Source organism: Felis catus, chromosome E2 (assembly GCF_018350175.1).
Source record: "Felis catus isolate Fca126 chromosome E2, F.catus_Fca126_mat1.0, whole genome shotgun sequence".
Classification (NCBI taxonomy): domain Eukaryota; kingdom Metazoa; phylum Chordata; class Mammalia; order Carnivora; family Felidae; genus Felis; species Felis catus.
This window is the reverse complement of record NC_058382.1, coordinates 56,253,877-56,275,345: the sequence shown is the minus strand read 5'-3', so window position 1 is coordinate 56,275,345 and position 21,469 is coordinate 56,253,877. Positions and strand designations below refer to the sequence as shown.

Genomic DNA, 21,469 nt, shown 5'->3' with positions numbered 1-21,469 from the left:
AAATCCCATCAGAACCTGAGGCACCTGGCTGGCTCAGTTGGAAGAGCATAGGACTCTTGATCTCAGGGATCATGAGTTCGAGCCCCATGTGGGCTGTAGAGATTATGTAAATCAATTTTAAAAATCCCATCATAACTTGAATATAAGGATGTGGGCATCCCGTCCAATCCTGCTCCTGTGTTCCTGCCCAGCCCTGAAGCATGCTGCACGGTCTGCTGTCGAGGACCCTCTGCATCGGGGCTCCAGCACATTTTCTGGCTGCCGAGGCAGATTTAGGGACATCTTTGTACAGACACACAGGTAGACTTTTTGAGTCTGTAGTTCTCAGACATTTGCTCACTGCTTCTGACCGTCTGTCTTGGTAGCCAAGATTAATTGGGCCTACCTGCTTTCAGTTTTTGGAGGGGAACTATGAAGGAGACACATGAAAGTTGCATTCATTGTTATTATAAACTAGCATTCATCCACAGGAGGCACATTGATCAAATGACAGGGCCTGCTAGAATGCCGGGATGCTGGCTGGTTCTGGTCCTGTCCCCTGGGCAGGACCCAAGAAGACAGACTCCTCTGGGGAAGGCTGGGGGTGAGGGAAGGCATACAGAAGTTTATCGGGGTCTAGTTCTGCTTTTCTGTTCCCCCCTTCCCTTCTCTTCCCTTACGTTTTTCCTTTTCTTTCTTCCTTCCCACCTCCAACACTTCCTTCCACAAATATTTTCTAGGAACCTATATTATGCTAGAGGCTTGGGCTATAATGTTGAGCAAAGATGGGCACAGTCCCTGAGTTTCAGTGTAATCAGGGAAACAGACATGAATTCAACACCTTATAAGTAATAGGGGACCTATTTCAGGCAGAAAGAACCACAACATGTGCAAAAGTCCAGTGGCATTCAGGGAATTGTAAATAAACCAGTGAGATGTGCAGAGACAGCAAGGGAGAGAGTGAGGAAGAAAGAGTGGAGATAAGCTGGAAATGTGGGGTCTGGAAGGCCACATAAAGACTTATTCCTTGAAGAAAGCTTTGGACCCTCCTATCACACTATAGAACCAACCTGCCTCTACCTGAGTCTCACACAACTACAGCTCCCCGTTCCAAATGACACTAGCAGTCAAGGTCCTTCATGGCTAAGCTGCCTCTCCCCTGGCCTCTGCCTTCAGGCCGTGTCTCACTCATCACCCACACCTGTGCCAGTGTGCACCTGTATTCTCCCAACCCTTTGCTCATACTGATGGCTCTGAGCAAAAGTTACTTCCTGCCTTCTTTAACCTGTTAACTCTTACTCATTCTACAAGAGTCAGCTCAGGCCGCTTGTCCAAATACCCTCTTTGTGTTCCCAGACTTTCCTGCACACAAGATCTTTTATATCATGTTATATCAATATGTCCACTTTATATATCTCTTTTCCTCATCAAAACCAAGAGCAGAAACTGAATCTTATTTTTTTATTCATCACTCTATTTCCACCAATGAACAGAATGCTTTTCCATACAGGGGGCCATCAATAATGATTACATTTAATCCAACTGCTTTCCAGGGGCAAAGTGATTCTCTAGTGGTGGCGGGCTGGTGGTACTTCTTTCATGCTGGGAGCAGGAGCTGCTCCAGGCAAGGGCAGGAAGTGAGAAAGAAGGTCCCTAGTTGCCTCTGGTCTTGGTTGAGCCCAGCACTGGAGACAGGTAGGAAATGAATGTCCATGCTGTCCCCTTAGTTCCCCAGACCCGTGTGCTTCCCTTTATGAGAGCACTAGGTCTCCCGTGTTTGGCTTTGACTTAGCTCATTGGTGAAGTCACAGGTGGTGCCTTATCTTTCTTCATCATCCCAGTGATGCTGTACATAGTCCCAAAGCTAGGATCAGTGTGCACACGTTCAATGAATGTTTTGACAAATGACAGTAACAACATCTACCATTTATTGAGTGGCATCTGAGCGCCAGGCTCTGTGCCAAGGACTCTATATTCAGTCTCTTCTTTTAGTCTCCCAGCAATTCTAACCAATAAGCAGTATTTTCCACTTTTTTTTCACTATGTACCCCCCTCAGAATTTTAGAAATGTTTGCCTAATTGCCACCACTGTCATGAACTTTTAATGGCCCCAATATACTGCATATCTGTTTACTTACAGTATGTGCCTCTGTGCCTTACACACACACACACACACAGACACACACACACAAAGTGCAATGTTTTGCCCATCCCTCACGCCACCCCTCTGGGGGCAATATAGTCCCACTGAAAACGTACACTCTGTAAGCATCGTTTTCCATTTTACAGGAAAACAGACTGAGCCTCAGAGAGACTAACTTTATCAAGTGCATACACTCAGAGACAGCAGGAAACTGTCCCCAGTCCATCCGTCTGCAACTACAGTTCAAGCTCTCAGTACATCCATTTCCTGGGAATTGATACATAAGAGGGAAAAGGGCAGTTGCCCCATCCTGACCCCGGAAGGCCACTCATTCATCCCTCTACTCTTCTCAGAAGTGCCAGGTAGCGGTGTACTGAAGGATCAAATCCACATTCAGGATCTGGCACATGGCAGGCATCCAATATGGTCTAGCCTTCTTCCCAGCTTGCTCTACCAAATCGCTAAGGATTGCAAAATGGGTCCTTGTTTGTTTTAGATACCTTTACCAATTCAGGAGCAGATGCTTTAGATTGTGGTTCTTTTTCCAGGCTATGAGAATCACCTGTGGAACATTAAAAAAAAAAATAGCAATATCTTCTCAACTCCCAACCAAGATTCTGGTATAACTCAACTGGTCTGGGGACAGGGCACTAGTATCTCTTTCAAGCTCTCCAGATGAATCTAATGCAGCTGGGGCCAAGAACCAGGGCCTCAGACAATGGACTTCCTGTCAAGATGCCAGGTTTCCACATTTCCCAGCCATCCTTGGCACAGAGAGGAGGTTGGGGACCTAGCATGCCAGGAACTGCTATTCCCTTGCCTTAAGAAAGGGCAGTTTTAACAGTAGCTATCTAAGCCCTTTTCCAATCCTGGTTCATGTGTAGCAGCCCTGTGACCTTGGGTGGACCACCTATCTTCTTTGCACCTCAATGACTTCATCTATAAAGTGGGACATAACAGTACCTCCCTCACAGGTACTGTAATTCTTATGGTGTGCATACAACATGATCATATATACCTACATGACAGTTAGAATAGTGTTCCATGAATAAGAATTATCATTACTCCATCATTACTCCTGTAATCGTGGGCATTAAGGAAGCTACTTTTTCCTTTTTCCTGCACAGCTTCCTGCTGCCAGCTGGTTTTCCACCTGCCTCCTGGGTCTTTCCATCTCTTTCTAGTCAGGTACCTATGCTCTGGCCTGCTGGGCCGAGTGTGGTTACCATGGAGATAGTTACTATAGGCACCTCTGCTGGGGCCAAGGGAGTGAGGCAGATGATTCTGATCCAGACTTGCCCATCTTTGAATCCTCCTACTTTTCTTGGCAAAGCCCAACCTCTCTCACGTGAGAGGTTGTGAAGGAAAAGATGACATCAAAGGAATAAAATTACAGGCCCCACCCACAGCAGACTCAACAGAGTTTCGTTAAATATCCTTTAAATAGATTGTTTGTACAGATAACTTCCTACCAATCTAAGGCATTATTTGTCCTAAAAGCATGACACTACACTGAGAGATTCACATTCATGACTGCACTGAATCCTTACATTACCAGTGCAAGGTAGGTAATTTTTTCTTCCTCTCTAGAAACTGAGACTTGGGGAGGTTGAATGAGGTTAAGGCCACACAGTTAGTCTCTGCTAGTCTGCCACGGCAAATATACCCCTTCCTTCAAGGCTCCCAGCCTCATGGTTCTGCCATATTTTCACAGATGATCTATTATTCAACTAATATTTTTCTTCTACGTGTCTCACTTTATTTATCCTTACAAAATTATTTGAAGGTAACATTTATAAAATCTGCTGGATGTGCGAGATGTCCTGCTTTCTAATAATGTTAACTGAAATCTAAGGAGTCAAATGAAAACATGCGTTTGTCTTTGCAGCCACTAGAGCCCTCCCGAAATGCTGGCCAGGGCTCCATGCCTCTGTGCACATCCCTCGTTTAGACAAACTCACGCCTGGCCCCGCCCTACTCAAGCTTATCATCTACAAGGGATCTGATATAACTCCATATGATTATTGGATATAATCCAGAAGGCCCTCTGATAGTTGAAAGAATATATCTAACATAAATAATGCAGATTTGAGAGAGATGCAAACCTTAGAAAAGGCACAGATCTAGACTTCGCCAATGACAGCAACTCTGGCCATAGGTAAATGGCAGATTTGAAATACATGAGGAATACTTTATAAAAAGAAAAAAGTTCACCACACTTTTTTTTCTTCTTCCTCCTAGAAAAACAGACTCTACTGCCCCACTGATTACACACTCACCTTAAAATCCCTATTAAAGGGTGCAACTGATAGCCTCAGCCCTGCATCGTTGTCTTTTTAACTTTGCTGACACAACCAAGATACCAGTGATTCTCAAACTTTTTAACAAAAATTTTTAAGGTTTTATTTATTTATTTTTGAGAGAGGCAGAGACAGCATGAGCAGGAGAAAGGTAGAGAGGGAGAGAGAGAATACCAAGCGGGCTCTGCACTGTTAGTGCAGAGCCCAACATGGGGCTCAAACCCATGATCTCTCAAAACCATGAGATCATGACCTGACCCAAAACCAAGAGTCAGATGTTTAACTGACTAAGCCACCTAGGAGCCCCTCAAACTTTTTCATAGAGATTGAGTCAGTGCATGTTTGGGGACACAGAGTTCAAAAAACATATTAAGGGTAAAACTGAATAGTTTTTTTTAAGTTTGTTTGTTTATTTATTTATTTATTTATTTTGAGAGAGAGAGAGAGAGAGAGAGAGAGAGAGAGAGAGAGAGCAGGGGAGGGGCAGAGAGAGAGGGAGACATAGAATCCGAAGCCAGCTCCAGCCTTTGAGCTATCAGCACAGAGCCTGATGCCGGGCTCGAAACCACTGACCATGAGACAAGTCAGGACACTTAACTGATCGAGCCACCCAGGCGCCCCATCTATCTATTTTTGTTTTTGATGTGTTTCTACAGAAACATCCTCCTAAAGAGCTTGGAATGACACCATGAAAATAATTGAAAGCAAACATTCTAATAAACAATTAAACTTGTGAACAAATACTCAAAATCTCTATCTGAGGGGGAAAATAAACTCTCTGTGCTAATATGAACCTACAAAGGACTTCCTTACATAGTTTATCACTGTGGCATTTAAAATAGCTTCTGGAAAGAAAAAAATATACATATAATATACTGTACATGGGGATTTATTGGAATCAATTGCACAACATCATTCTTTGCGATAATCTTTGAACACCCCAGGAGAAGAAAGGGGGATGTGAAAACTCCCCACCTGGGGGAAAAATGCAAATGAGACAAATGGCACCACTCAGAGTTTCAATTATGCTTTCAGCATGTTTCCACTCAAAAAGTCCTCTGGGCTTAATGCAAATGTCACAAAAAGACAAACTTAAGCTGGGAGACAAAACCACAATTGAAATGGGAAGTTTGGCACGTGAATTAAGGGGCTTAATCTTCCTGACCTTGATTTTATGCTTTTTTATTTCTTTCTTTTGAATGTGGTTCTTGAGGATGAAAATCCAAAAGGCATAGATTTCTTACCATCTTGAAATGTGTGAGCAAGCAAATTAAGCTGTATTATGATCCCAGGAAATATGAAAATGCAAATGGATTTAAATTTATCTGCAAAATATAGATCAGTCCTGCTCATGTAGATAGGTATGTACTAAAATATGGAATTTGTCCTACTCTTATAAGTGTTTTGGGGTCAGTCTATGATCTGTACACTCACATCTTCAATGGGAAAATGGTCCTAAATACATGTATACATTTGTAGAGACTTGAAAATTGGTCTGCACGTGAGTGGTATGTGTACCTCTTAAAGTTGGTGGTCAGACTACTTGTCTGGTTGAGTGAGGATGTGTGTGTGGATCAGTGGGCCCGTGGGCTTTGAATGGGTCTTCCTAGGAGCTGAAGGAATCTCCCCCACAGAGAGATACGATTGGGTCTACAGATAATCTGCTTCTAGCCATCTCTAGTCGCACACAGAAGGGAGTGGCTTTGTTTTAGCAGTTATGCTGGTGAGGGGAAAAGTCCTGATGCATAGCATTTGCCAATGTCTGTGGTGTAAATATTCTAAATATGGCTGATTTCAGCTACCAATGTGCCTTCAGTTGGCTTGCAGATTTTCTAGAAACTTAACCAGCTCTTAGGAGTGCAAGTATCAGCTGGTTCCAGCACACCACTGACACCAGGCAATGACTCTGTCCAGTAGAACGTAAATTGTTTACTCTCCCTTATACCAGATATCCCAGTACCCCTGGCCTCATTAGTAAAACAGAATCCAGTTGTTCCAGTAGCAAGGTCTGCATATTTGTTCATTTGCTAGTCCTTGCCTGGACACGGAAAGCCGTGCCTTTCTGACAACTGAAGTAGCACTTAATTCAGAAACATCAGATGGACTCTCCCCAGGATACAGAGCAAGACTAATTGCTTTTCACATCCCTCAGGATCCCACTGGCATCCAGAGGTACCAACTTCCTTTAAAAGAGCTCATAAGGCTTAGTCCAGAGGCTCTATGGACTTGCCCAACTGAGAGAAACAGAAAGCATTTCCTACGGTTTCCCTGAACTCCTTCATTTCTCAAATGTTCTAGCCAATCTAACTTTCATTAACATATGTTCAGTCCTACCCACATTGGGCCAGATCCCTAGATGATACAATAGGCACCTCCCCCAGCCTTCATTCATTCTACCCTCCTGATTCCTGAACACATTTAATTGTATCCTGTACTCCACTGTTGGCCTGGAATCAGGACTGACATGTGCATAGCTTCTATAAGGTTGTGGGCATGTTCTTACCCATGACTGATTAGCTCTGGAATACATTTCACCTGCAAAGTCTTTGTAGCTTTGATGGGTGCAGAATGCACAGTCTTAATATCATCTTATGTTTTGATTCCAACTTTGATAAAATAGAGTTTCAATTCTATCGAGGCAAAGATACCATAATGAATGATCTTGTCAAGTGATCTTCTGCAGAAACCTATTTTTGCCATGTAAACCCTTAAGGGTTTCCTCTTGGAACAAGACAGGGCCCACATCTGCTTTCAGGGCATTTTCTGCCTACCACTAAAAACTGAGCTGCTAGCTCTCAAACCAGTCTTTTCTGTCAGGGTTACATTTCCTCCTGTTACAGATTCTTTAAAACATGGCAGATTGTTTTCTGAAAGAATATGGTGCATCGTCTATCCCACGGTACTTATAATCACTATGAATTTGTATTTCAAATTGGAATTACTTTATATGGCATAGTGCCTGACACAATATACACTCAACCCTGTTCATTGAATGAATAAACAGCAGAACTGCAACCTGACAGCTAAGCAAATTTGAAACTCCCCAAACAAAACTGAGAATGATGGCCCAAACTCATGAAGATTTGAGGAAGTCGATTCAAAGTCACCCGATCAGCGAAATATTAATCACAGACTCAGCAGGTTTGAGAATCACCAAGTCTCATATTTACAGAGATTCCATCTCACTGATTTCCATAGGACTAGCACATGTCTCTTACATAGCCTTTAGTTTCTGAGCTATCTAGTAATTATGTGCAAATGTGCCTCCCTCCGTATTTCTGTTAATGATAAGAGAGACTTGGTCCACAGCAACATTCCAGATTTTTGGCCTTGCAGTGGGAGTTGTCTGGGGACATGTGGCAGAGTGTCTTGTCCGAGCCTAAATCATGATTCAGATCCTGATCATGTCTGATGCAATCAGACCCGTGATTTCCCAAGTACCTGTCAACTGCGTGGGCAGATCTACATAACGAGGAAGGGACCTGTAAGGAGGACAACTTCTATGTGGGCACTTAGAGAGAGGCAGAAACAGAAGGATAGACAGAACTCAAAATTGGCTTCCTAGTCTAGCCCCACGGGTTTGTAGTTTAAGAAAGGCATAAGCTATATATACAAGCTTAAAGATGCACAAACAGGCAATTTAGGTAATCTCAAGCTCTGTTAGCCTGGTTCCCTATAAACAGCGATGGTGAATGGTGGCTTGGCCCCATTTCTGAATGGAGTACACCTTCACTTTGCTCTCGTACAATGAAGGCTATAGTACATTTGGGTCTCCTGGCATCTTGGGGGTTCATGGCTTTGACGATCCAAGAGATGGACTTTGAGAAGCAGCCTTCTCACAAAGAGCGGTGAGGACACTCTTCCTTCAAGAGCTTTTCAGGTACGTTAAGCAACAAAGAGGCCAGAAGGAGGGGTCATGGGAGAATAATTTATGAGTTTGGGTAAGGTCTTTCAGAAATCATCTCAATGATGGCCAGGGGAGGGGGTAAGGTGAGGTGTTACAATTGTGCAGGTGGTGGCTACAAGAATGTATAGTGCAAATATTGTTATTTGCATGAACTCCTTATTGTTCAAATACTAGAAAAGCCTGAAGAAATTCAGATTACCATTTGGAAGGACCAGTATTTCTGGATGAAATAATTTGCTTGTTTCTAGATGCTTTCAAGTAGAGCCTAAATGGCTATTCAGCAGGAACGGTATGGAAGAGATTCTGGTGTTGGATGATGTCTCTTACAATTGGGAGATTCTATTATTCTAAATCTCAACATTTTAATCTAGCAACCCATTAAAAATATATTTTTTCCACTTACAGTGTTCAGGATAGTAGGCAGTAAGGGATAAATGCTAACATAAAGATGAATACGCTAGATTATCTGCCTTCCTGATATTCAGTGTCTAGAAGATCTGGAGGGTTGCCCTGTTGAAAGATGAACATTCCATTTCTTCATTGTATCAAAAGGCCAAACAAGCACCACAGGGTAGAAATTATAAGCAAACAAATCATAGGTCCACATAATAACTTATTCCCAGCAGCAAGAGAAAGTCAACTAATGAGCATGCTCATCATTATCAGAAAGCATCCAAGATGAGGGATTATCAACGAGTATTTCTCACTTTATGAAGGAGATGTGTTCTCTAAAAATTGCTTAGAAAGCAAATTCCTGTATATTTTCCCTATGTTTTATTATAAAATTGGATGTGTTCTTCTAAACAATGCTTTGGCCTTAAGCCATAATAAAATTGTGTTTAAGAATGCAGCAACACATTAGAAACATGTGAAGCGATGAATTATAGCTTTTCAGGTAAATATTTATACTAATACATAACACAAATAGTGAAAGTATACAAATCAACATAGGCACATATTTTAATTGACTATGAGAGTTTGAAGATCTAATTATAACCTTGACGTCACACCATCAATTTACCAAGACAGCATCGTGGATCTAAAGGGCCTTTAGCTTTGACCCAACCTCTTTCCTAGAACTCTAGGTGGAATGATCAACTGGTCTTTTACTACACTACCATGGAAGGTTTCAGAAAGGATTAGGGGGACTTGGAGATGAAAGCAGGTAGGAGTGTAGCAGTGGTAATCCAACATTTGGAAATAAATAAAAATGTTCAAGATGAGCAAACAAACAAAAGTCCTGCAAAATGAGTCTTCAGGGAATGTGAATTGAATCAGATTCTGATTTACAAGTATTAAAAGAAATGTATAAGAAGACACAGTCCCATCTCCTAAAGACCTTATAATCTATCATCTGAAGCAGTGCTCAGTAAACAATGATCTCTAAATGTTCAAATGGGGAAGAGGAAGGTGGGTTTTGGGAGAAGTAAATGTTAAGTTTGTTTTTTTAAGTTTTTATTTAAATTCCAGTTAATTAACATACAATACAGTATTTGTTTCAAGGGTACAATGTAGTGATTCAACACTTCCATACAATGGCCAGTGCTCATCACAACAAGTGTACCCCTTCATCCCTATCACCTATTTAACCCATCCCCCTACCCATCTCCATTCTGGTAACCATCAGTTTGTTGTCTATAATTAGGAGACAGTTGTCTATAACTGTTTCTTGGTTTGCCTCTCTTTATATAAAATCAACAAACCAATCTGTACGGGGTTAGTTTCCCAACCTACTTGATCCAAGAAAATGGGCAAATTGGCTGGGTATCAAAAATCTGTAATAACGTCAGACTCGCTGAGGATTCTAGCAAGACAACATTCACTCCAGTTCTAAACTAGTTTAGTGCACATAAATGTCAATAGTATCCAAGTTAAATGAGTGTTAGCTCATATGAGCAGGCATTAACAATCACCTGAAGCCTTTCCCTATATCTTCAAGGCACCCTACAAAACCATAATGGTGCTGATTTTTTAGGTTTGACATCTATCTTCTATAGAAGATGTCTTCTACATACGGTTAGATATATACCTATATACAGATATACTTCTGTATATAGTTACATATACTTCTGTAAATAGATAGATATACAGCTATCTTCTATATATAGTTCCTTGCAGAACATTTTCTAAATGTCAGGCAGTGCACTAACCATTGACAAATATTTCTTTCATCTTTCAACAGTCCTTTGATGATAATATCATAGAGATGAGGAAATTGAAGCCCAGAGAGATTAAGCTAATTTCTTCTTTTCTAAATGTTTATTTTTGACATAGTACATGCATGAGAGAGAGAGAGAGAGAGAATGAGCAGGGGAGGGGCAGAGAGAGAGGGGGACAGAGGATCTGAAGCAGGCTCTGCACTGTCACCACAGAGCCCGACACGGGGCTCAAACTCACAAACCACGAGATCATGGCCTGAGCCAAAGTCAGATGCTTAACTGACGGAGCCACCCAGAGACCCCAAAGCAAATTTCTTTAGGTCACACATCTGTAAGTAGCAGGGCTTGAGCTTGGCTTTTTTACATCTATTGCAGAGTCCTGTCCCAGGTTCTGGGAGAAGATACAGCGGGTGGATTGTTCCAGGAATGGGAGAACCCAAAGTAAGTGTTAGAAGTTATTCTACAGCCTAGGAGCATATGGCTTAACAGAAGTTAGACAGTCTGTCTAGAGCTGAAAGAGGTGTCAAAGACAGAGTTGAGTGCAATCTTGAAGTAAGCGATTAGATTCATCAGGGAAAAACCCATAAAACCCATACAGCAGAAGCTAGAAGTTTCTGTAGGTCAAAATTTAGGAAACACAATCTGAAGAAGGGCAAGGAAAATGCATGAATGAGGCCCCTCCAGATCATTATGCAGCCCCAGAACATCTAGAAGTATTCAAGAGCTTTTAAAGGCTGGGAGAAAAGCTTACTGTGGAATTTGCTATCAGTGATCTATCTGAAACTTTTATCGAAGAACTATTGAGATCTGGACTTTCTGCAGACCAACATCCTGCTATTGCACTACAAAGCCATCACAGATTCCGAGATCACAGCAAACAAAACATCATGGGGGTGGAGGACAAAAGGAGCATGGCATTTTGATCCATGATCTTAAGTATGGTTTGATTTTCCTAAAACTCATAAAGAATCTGTAGACAGTGCATGGATGAGTATCTTCTGTGTAAAACATCCTGAGGCATTTTGAACAACCCATCCTTCATTCCCTGTGGATACCAAGAATGCTTCTGCACGGAGATGGCCTTATGCCACCTACATTCCAGAGAGGGTTTAGGAACATTTCCTGAAGATAGAGTATTGCTTGGGAGCCCAAGTACACTACCTGAGGCAACAATCCCTCCTAAAGAACAGGCTCAATATTGACAAGGTCGGTGGCTTGATAATAACCAGCAGCTATGCCAATCAAACTTCCATAGAGTGTGGAACACTGCTTTCTACACCTTCATAATTTTCTCCTGACCTATCTTTTGGTAACCTGGGAGTACTTTCAGGGCACAAGCCTCTTACAGGTTATCCTTCTGGCTCTGCTCAGTGCTAATCCTGGCAAGAGCTGGCAATCAGAAATATTAGCCGACTCTTTGGTCGCAACCAATTAATTCATTCAGCTTCTTCCCGAATTGTGGTGGGTGAGACGCTCGCCAGCTGTGATAACAAATTGGTTCTGTCTAGTTGACAAAACCTTATCAGGAAGTTAAAATAAGATGATCTGGCTTACAATACATGAAGCACAATTAATTCTTGTATGCATATATGGCTTTCTGATGTAAGCAAGAAAATGATCATCCCTGTAGGTCATGTCTATTCATCCTCCAGTTGCCAAGAGATTTTCATTGCATCCCTTATGCCATATGGCATCGTCTCTAGCTTCAGCCTCGTGGGAATGGAGGAGGATGCCTGCCAAGAGCGGCTCATCACTTGTTAAAGGTGTCCCATTTTCTTGTGATTTCTTCACTCAACAATAGCCCATGTTCATTTCCTAAGGAAGTCAAAGCCACTGCGTCTAAAGGCCTTTGTTCCGCTTCCCACCCTACCTGAATTATCATGGGATGAGCATGAGCCAAATGTAAATCATAGCTTTCCATCAAAACTGGCAACTTTTGCAATTGAAGGATTCTTATATGGGATCTCAAGTATATTGCTGTGATTATAGAAGGCCCCACGTGTCTGAAAATGTTCTTTTTGCACATACCCACGGCAAGTCTAAGGTTCCTGAAATTTATTGCTAGTGCTTTTTCTTTATATATATATATGCTGCAAGCCGAAACATATGGTCCCACACAACTGTGATATTTACGATAATGAATCACAGATGTTTAAATGGATGTAATCTGAAAACACTTAAATGCTAAGATGCCGAAATCTTACTGCAAACATTGCAAAGTGAGGACCTTTGGATTATGTTCATTTTCAGACATTATCACTAGGAATAGGACTTTACATATCCTGGGAAAATAGCAGGAAGAAAGAAATGACTCCCCCTCCCCGCTTAAAGAAATACAGTGTTCAAAGTAAACAAGGAACTCCAAGGGTGTAGAGTTTGATAACTGAAGTGTAGTCCCTTCTAGAATTAAGGGTGAGCTTGCCACAGTGGGCATTTTTTTTTACTGTGCAACTGTCTTATAATTCACATTGTATTAATGGTTATTTTTAAATACAAAAAAATTAAAAATTTTATTTGCGTGAAGTGGAAAACACACCCACTTACCATTCGTCGCCTCTCATTTGTCCCATTAACCACCACACAATTTGACATATATTCTACCAGATTTACAAACTATACCCACACACATCCCATAAGTAATCTTGTTCTTCTATTACACACATTTTTTCTAATACATTTTATGTATATTCATATGGACCTACTTGATTCTTCTCCATGACTGCATAACAGCTCTTAGTATGGATGTGCTATTATTAAAACAGTTCCCTGTGGCTGGACGCTCAGTTTTTCCTGTTTCAAAATTATTAACTATGTAGTAGTAAACACTTTACACCTGCCTTTTTGCGCATATGTGCAAGTATTTTTCTCCAGTTGAGACTCATCTTGGAAACTGCTGATTCAAAAGAAATACCCATTTAAAATTTACTTAGACACTGACAAATGCTCCACCCAGAAAGGCTTTATTGATTTGGACTCTAATCCAAAGTGCATTAGAGTTCTCTTTCCTCACACTAACAGTGGAAAACACAGTCTTTGTATTTTTTGCCAGTTTGATAGTTGAAAGAAAGGTGTGTTGTTAGTATGTGTATTAATGAAGAATTGTGAGGTTACTAGGCATTGGCTCATAGAACTGGCTTTATTTCCTTTCCTGTGAATTTCGGGGTCTGCCAGAGTATTTAGGAATTCAGACTGTCAAGTTGTCATTCAAATTGTTGCTTGCTTTTTTTCCCTTGCCAGACTCGAAGCTTCTTAAAGGAGGGAACTGTGTCTTAAGCCATGTTCTCTCTGTTGTTCAGCTGACACCAGGCATCTGTGTTTTATTACACCTGCTCACATGCAAGAGGCCAATGTTTCTCTGCCAGTATGCAGCTCCTTACCAGAGTCCCACCTTCAGAGAGGAGACTCACTTCAACGCCTCCCTCTCTGTCTGGGCTCCCTTCCCTCTCATGCTGTGCCTCTCCTTTACCAGAAAAAAAGCCTCACACCTGCAGGGACTTGATCAGCGCAGTAACCCATGTATTTCAGTACTAGCACAGAGCCAAACAGTAGGCACTTAGTACATATTTTGTAAATGCCTCAATCTGTGTGTTGTGATCTGTCAAACGGTTCTGACACCAGATAAAACAGTGGCACCCAACTTTGAAAGGAGAACCGGTGTCCTTAACGCCCTTTCTGTTTTTCTGCTCCTGTCCTGTGCTGATGGACAGCAGGGAGTGTCAGGGCTCTTCCTGAGGTTTTAATCCCCGCTTTGTGGACCAGTGTTTGGGACGTATACAGAGATTGTGAAAATGAGAAACAAGAAGCTTGTGGGTCGGCGTGTGACCAAGTATCCCTCTAAGCCAGGAGTCAGGAGTTTACAGCCTGCAGCTCACAATCTGCTTTTGTCAACAGAGTTTTATTGGAACACAGCCACACTCTTTATTTACATGTTGTCTGTGGCTGTTTTTGGTCTACAACTGCAGGATCAAATAGTTGTAAAATAGACCGTCCGGTTCACAAAGCCTAAAATATTTATTACCTGGATCTTGGCAGAAAAAGTTTGCTGATCTATGCTACAGGCCAAGGTCACATCCCTACCCTGCCCCCCACCACACTCTTCAAGGTATCTGCTCTCAGCCACCTGGGTGCTAGGGCAAGTATACTCATCTACAACGTGCTTTGCAGTCAGTTTCGTGATTAGCCACGAAGACTATCAGCAGAGAGGGGAAAATGACTCACATACACTTACCTAAATTTTATCTCAATGCCTGAGTATTGCCTTTAATTTTCCAAAATAAAATCTGCTGGGAGATATTTTCCATTCAAAATAGGTCCTCAAGAGGATTAACTTTTTAAATACACTTTTAAAATCCATTATCTGCAGTCATTAAATATATGGACAAGCGTTCATTGCAAAGATGAATATATCCAGAAGAGCAGAAGGAAATTGTGTATATCTATATTTTTATGTCTCTAAAGCCATAATTTAATTTACAACCAAGAAATTAGCTGAGAATCATGCTTTTGATCAAATTCACACATAAAACTGTTTGTCTTCAAGGTCTGTTTCCCACAATGAAAATAATCTGTCATCTTTTAATGCGATTTGTCATTAATTTTTGTTTCTTTTCTTGTAGAGAGTCTGTCATCACTTTCCCCTAAATGACTATGATGTCTGCTTTTCTGCACTCTCAGTGAAGTCCCTTGAAAATTTAGCTTCCCAGAAAATGAAATAGGAATTATTCAGCCCAAAGGTGATAGAGAAATAGTTATTTTATTTTATCTTATTTTTCTGACAAGGATCCAGCTCATTAGCAAAGAGCAAAGCACCATTTCTTAAAAAAAAAAAAAAAAAAAAAAGCACCATTTCTTTGAGCAAAGGGGCAAAAGGAAGAAAGATAGAAACCAAAAACCCTCAAACTGGTTTAACATCTCCATAAAGTCAGATGCTGTATTGGAACTGGAAAAGGATCATTACTGTGTGTTTTATGTACCTAAAAATCCACTGAACTCAGGAAAGTCCCACATTTAAACTATAGCACATATTCCCTCTGTAGTTTTATAAGTTTGCACTAGGTGGTTTCCTGGGTTCTTACTTAGTGCCTTTTAAGCCTGGGTATCATGGATATGAATTCTTCCTTCATCATCAGAGTCCTGGGAAGAAGGACCCAGTTTTGGACTCGGATGGGCATGACAATGACACCTGGTGATATTAACTCAGCAATACTAGGAAAAAAAGGAAGGAAGGAAGGAAGGAAGGAAGGAAGGAAGGAAGGAAGGAAGGAAGGGAGGGAGGAAGCAAGGAAGGAAGGAAAGGAGGGAGGGAGGAAGCAAGGAAGGAAGGAAGGGAGTCCCTCATAGTGAGAAAATTGAAAATAGTAGTAACAGCTGGAATGATAGAACAGGTGCAGTGCTCAGCCACAGACCCTCTGAGGAAGGTGGGCCCTGGTAGGCACGAGACCCCTGGCTCTATGGAGCCTCTTGTTGAGTTTGAGTGTGGAAGTTCAGGAAGGTAAAACACAGTGGTTCCTAAGGGCTCTGCATAATGAAAGATGAACTGGGAGAAGAATAATTCAGACAGGAAGGTGAGAGGAGCAGATTTGGGGGTGGAAGGGAGAGAAGAAAGGGGGAAGCCAGAGAGACAGTGAAAGATCATGAAAGTATCCTTGCAACCTTAAACCCTCAGTAAACTCTGCCTTGCTCACAAGTGTGCAGGTGTGTGTGTGTGTATGTGTGTGTGTGTGTGTGTGTGTGTGTGTGTCTGCAATCTGGCATAGGGGTCATGTCTCCACTGTACACATAAAAAAGCAGAAAACATAAAGGCAGGGGACCCAGAGGCAAGAAAGGTCATAAGGATGTGAACTCCTAGAAATTGATATAAATTAAGGGAAGGGCTTTGGATCTCCACAACTTATGCGGCTATGAAGTTAGGGCTCAATTTCAGTTTAACTAACCCTATAGGGGTTAAAGAGTGCCTGTGAACATCAGATTGATATTTAATATTTATTCAGCTCTTTCCACAAGTCAAGCGGTGTTGTTGAGACATTGCAAGGCTTAAACAAAAATAATATTAATTTTTCACAATTCTGAGTGATACTGGTGCTGTTTGCCCATTTTACAGATGACGAAACCGAGCCAACAGGGAAGCTTTATGATTTTTTAATGTTTATTTTTGAGAGAGTGAGAGAGGGGGAGGGGCGGAGAGGGGCTAGGGGACTGAAATGGGCTCCACACTGACAGCAGCGAGCCCCACGTGGGGCTTGAACTCATGAACAGCAGATTATGCATGACCTGAGCGGAAGTCAGAAGCTCAACCCAGTGAGCCACTCAGGCGCCCCCTACAGGGAAGCTTCATACCTGTGAAGTTACACCTTTATGACAGGTATAGAAGAATTTGGTCTCCAAACAAGTCTGCCTGACTCAAAGCTCATGCCTCTCGCTACTTTGCTCTGCTGTCCCTCATCTGCTCAGCAAATGGAGTCTAAAGAATTGTGATGGGTTCCATATGCATAAAACAGATGGACAGTCAGCCTCTGTCCTTATTGATAGCAAGTCTGGTCAGTGAGTCAGGCATTTCAAATTAGGTGGTGGGTTGCATACTGGGGAACACAGAAGTGTGAACGGAGTTCTCCAGGAAGAAAAGTAGAACAAGTAGTCTGGTTTGAGCCTGAGCCATGGAAGGCTTCACAGAAGAAATGACATTTGAGCTCCGCGTCAAAGGACAAGGAGAACCAAACAGCTGGTTCCCACAACTGACTGCAAATAAGTTCGCTACTAGTGCCAGACATCAAAAATGGATTCTGACGGATTCTGCCAAAGGAGGTTTCTAGTCCAAGATTCACAAATCATCTCTAATTCCATAAAAAAAAAAATTAACTCTGATTCAGTGGGAGTCTGGGTAGCTATCACTAGAGCCTTCATCAACCCTGTTTGTAGCAGATCTGTCCACAAGATGATGTTTTTGAAAATCTCCTGAGCAACTACAAAGCACAACAGAAATTTCAAAGTGGGAAGGAGGAAAGAAAATAGGCAGGAGAAATGAAATGTGTGTGAGATGGGGCAGGGTTCCTCTTGATTAAATTTTCAAAAGGAGATAATAAATTAGGAGAAAATGTGAGAACAAAGATGGCTGTATGGTTTCTACTTTTGACTGAAAACAAACAAAGAAGCAACAAACCCCCAATTTTCATTTCGGAGAGTTAGCTTTGTTTCTCTGTAGTTCAAGTTTCCGGTCATAGTTAATTCAAGTGGGAAGGGTTTTTACTGATGTTGAAAATAGGTAACCTCTCTGATCTTCAATGTGTTTATGGGGAAAGGAATAGGATTGGCATAGACGGGAGATTCTCAAAGTGTGGCCCCACAAACTAGCAGCATCAGCATCACGTAGGAGCTTGTTGGAAATGCAGACTCATGGGCCCCACCTGAGGCCGGGTAAATGAGAGACTCTGGGGCAGAGCCCTGCCACCTGTGTTTGAACATGCCCTCCAGCGGATTCCGGTTCACATTCAAGAATGATAGCTCCCAGCGCAAATAATCTTCCAGATGATTGGACAGCTACTGAATCAATAATTCAATTAAAAACATTATCCAGCATCAAGTAAGCACTATTTGAAACTAATCTTTTTATTTTTTTTTCAACGTTTATTTATTTTTGGGACAGAGAGAGACACAGCATGAACGGGGGAGGGGCAGAGAGAGAGGGAGACACAGAATCTGAAACAGGCTCCAGGCTCTGACGTGTCAGCACAGAGCCCGACGCGGGGCTCGAACTCACAGACCGCGAGATCGTGACCTGGCTGAAGTCGGACGCTTAACCGACTGCGCCACCCAGGCGCCCCAAAACTAATCTTTTTAAAAGAAAGAATATCTATTACATATACAGGGAGCTTTGGAGCCAGAGTGTACAGATGTGAAGAGTCTTTCTGCCCAGCTGTATGAGATTTTACACAGAATCTCCAACAGTTGATTTTCTGATCTGCAAAATGGGAATAATTATGCCTGTTGCCTAGAGTTGTCTTAAGAAAGAAAGAAAGAAAGAAAGAAAGAAAGAAAGAAAGAAAGAAAGAAAGAAAGAAAGAAAGAAAGAAAGAAAGAAAGAAATGGACGTGAAGCATCTGTAAGATAGGAGGGCCCCTAAAATAGTTGCGTGTGTAAGTTTGTTTAAATAATGGACTCAACCACCGCACTTCTCATTTAATAAACATCATAATCTAGGGGCGACTGGGCGGCTCAGTCGGTTGAACTCCCGACTTCGGCTCAGGTCATAATCTCACAGTTTGTGAGTTCGAGCCCCGCGTCGGGCTCTGTGCTCTCAGTTCAGAGCCTGGAGCCTGCTTTGGATTCTGTGTCCCCCTCTCTCTCTGTTCCTCCCCCACTCACGCTCTGTCTCTCAAAAAATGAATAAACGTTAAAAAAATAAAAAAATAAACACCATAATCTAATCAAATGAAAAAAAACCACCAACTCTTACTGATCCACTCTGCTTAAATCAAGAGGGCTGTTTTTCTGGAACACAGTCTCCCAAAGGAGATGTGTTTCCTCAGAAAATGCAATATAATGGAGGATCACATATAAAGGACCAGTTATATGTCATTCGATCACTCATCCTCTTCGATGTGGTAGACTTGAAGCACCAATTTATGAAACTGAAAGGAAGGAGGAAGACCTCATCCTGGCCAGGACTACCATAGTCTTCTGCCTGGAATACTCCGATAGCTTCCACACTGGTGCCCCCAGTTTCCTCCCCATCCATACCCACCCCAAATAGCCTCAATACAGCCAAGAAAGGCCCATTTCATGTTTCTGTAACCCCTTTACTCAAAAGCATCTCATTTGGAGTCAAAGCCAAGTTCTTACCCTAAGCAATGACAACCTACGTAACTAGTTCATATTATGCATTGTGTCCTTCTCCTCTGCCTTCACTTACTCACTCTAGACTCACTGGCCTCCTGGCTCTTTCTCAAACTCCCAGGCATGCTCCTGCCCCAGGACCTTTACATGTGCTATGCCCTCTGCTGCAATGGTCTTTCCCTACACACTTAAGGCTCTCCCCTATTTCCTAACTTCCTCTCAATACCTACTCAAGTGTTACCTTTGTTAGATGGCCTCCCATCTAACATTTCAATATTTCCCTACCCTGACATTTCTCTGCTTCTTTTTTTGTCTTTGGCACTTCCCATTATCAAAATGTATTCCACAGTATATTTACACTACTTACTGTTTTCATCTTTCTCAAGAGGGCAAGTTCAGGGTAGTTCAATAGCCTGGAAAAGTGCCTGGCACATGATAAATCAATACACAGTGAATCAACCAATGAATCAATGAATGAATTGGATTTCATCATTTTCATTCCTTTACTTAGCTATTGTCATCTACCAAGCAATTAATGATGAGGGAAATTAGCAAAGTCAGTAGGTAGATAACCAACTGGAGAAAAGGACAAATACAATGTGATCTTTGTAGTTGTTTTTTGGCCATGTACATAAATATAAGAAAAGAAAAAGAGAAGAAAAAACCTTAAATGCATAATAATTTCAAGACATTTCCTCTCAAGTTTTTTTGTGTTTTAGCCCTTAGGGAAAGTTTCTCAAGGCAACAACAGAATTTAGAGTGAGAACTTGAGACCCACAGCTCAAAACGTAACAAGTTATAAAACCAAGGACAAGATAACCTGCATTCTGAACTGTAGTTTCCTCATCTGTGAAATAGATTGCATACTGATACACAAAACTCATGGGACCAGATTGAAGAATAAATGAGTGTTCATAGATCCCTTGCCATGGTGTTCAGCAGAGTAAAAAGTCAGTAATATGGCCACAGCTATCATAGGAGTGTGAGTCACTTGCATCTAGGTGTTCTGGAGAACATGGAATAGAGGCAACATTTTATGTATGTTTTAAAATTTTATTTATTTATTTTAGAGAGAGAGAGAGAGAGAAGCAGAGGGAGAGAGAGAGAGAATCTCAAGCAGGCCCAGCGTGGAGGCCAACATGGGGCTGAATCCCATGACCCTGAGATCATGACCTTAGCCAAAATCAGGAGTTGGACACTCAACTGACTGGGCCACCCAGGTGGCCCTAGATGCACCATTTTCATGGCAAATCAGATCATTCTTATTTGAGTGAATTTCAGAAACTGAAGTTATTCTACTCTAACTCGGTCAAATATTGCATTGGGATGAAACCAGTTTTTGAATATAAATTTGCCGCCATTTTGAAAAGATCTAGATTTTAAACATCAATAACAGCTCCTCATTTCCCTCACACTCTGTTGGAGTTATGGCTCACTTCACTTATTTTCTTGTTTACACAGGTCACCAGCACACCAGTGATTACAAAAGTGAATAATCCTTGTTCGGACCTGGGCTGTCAACAAAGACTGAGTGAATGGCAGCACAGAGAATGGTGTACCAAGCAGTCAAGCAGTGGGACAGCCTTCCCCAGCCACCTCTTCTCTCTCAGGCTAAGCCTTTGATGTGCCCCAGAAAGGCAGGTTTCAGCATTTTTCACAAAGGAGCTGCCGTAGAGAAACTAAGTTGTGTCCATCAAAACCATTTATGAGATAGGGTCTAAATTTTGTTTTCTTATGCAACTGGGAAAATGTCTCAGATCACATTTTTCCTTTCTCTGTATTAACAGAAGATCATATTTTCACTTGGGTCTAAAAACAGACACCTAACACGGCAATAAACTCCTTCATAGTAATTAACTATTGTGTTGGGACTTTTTTGTATGTGTTAACGATGTGGTTGTGATTTGAAAGTACCCTCCTTGGGGCGCCTGGGTGGCGCAGTCGGTTAAGCGTCCGACTTCAGCCAGGTCACGATCTCACGGTCCGTGAGTTCGAGCCCCGCGTCGGTCTCTGGGCTGATGGCTCAGAGCCTGGAGCCTGTTTCCGATTCTGTGTCTCCCTCTCTCTCTGCCCCTCCCCCGTTCATGCTCTGTCTCTCTCTGTCCCAAAAATAAATAAACGTTGAAAAAAAAAATTAAAAAAAAAAAAAGAA

At 41.9% G+C, this 21,469-nt stretch overlaps 1 protein-coding gene and 1 long non-coding RNA gene across 4 annotated transcripts in view; one reads left to right on the top strand and one right to left on the bottom strand.

Moving 5' to 3' along the window:
• CDH13 (cadherin 13) overlaps window positions 1-21,469 on the bottom strand; it is a 1,030,795-nt gene that overhangs the window by 655,631 nt on the left and 353,695 nt on the right. The gene's annotated exons all lie outside the window — the stretch shown is intronic.
• Window positions 7,707-21,168, top strand: LOC109494968. Its single transcript, XR_002150150.2, has 3 exons — window positions 7,707-8,302; window positions 10,864-10,929; window positions 20,779-21,168. It is a non-coding gene; the product is annotated as an uncharacterized LOC109494968 (long non-coding RNA).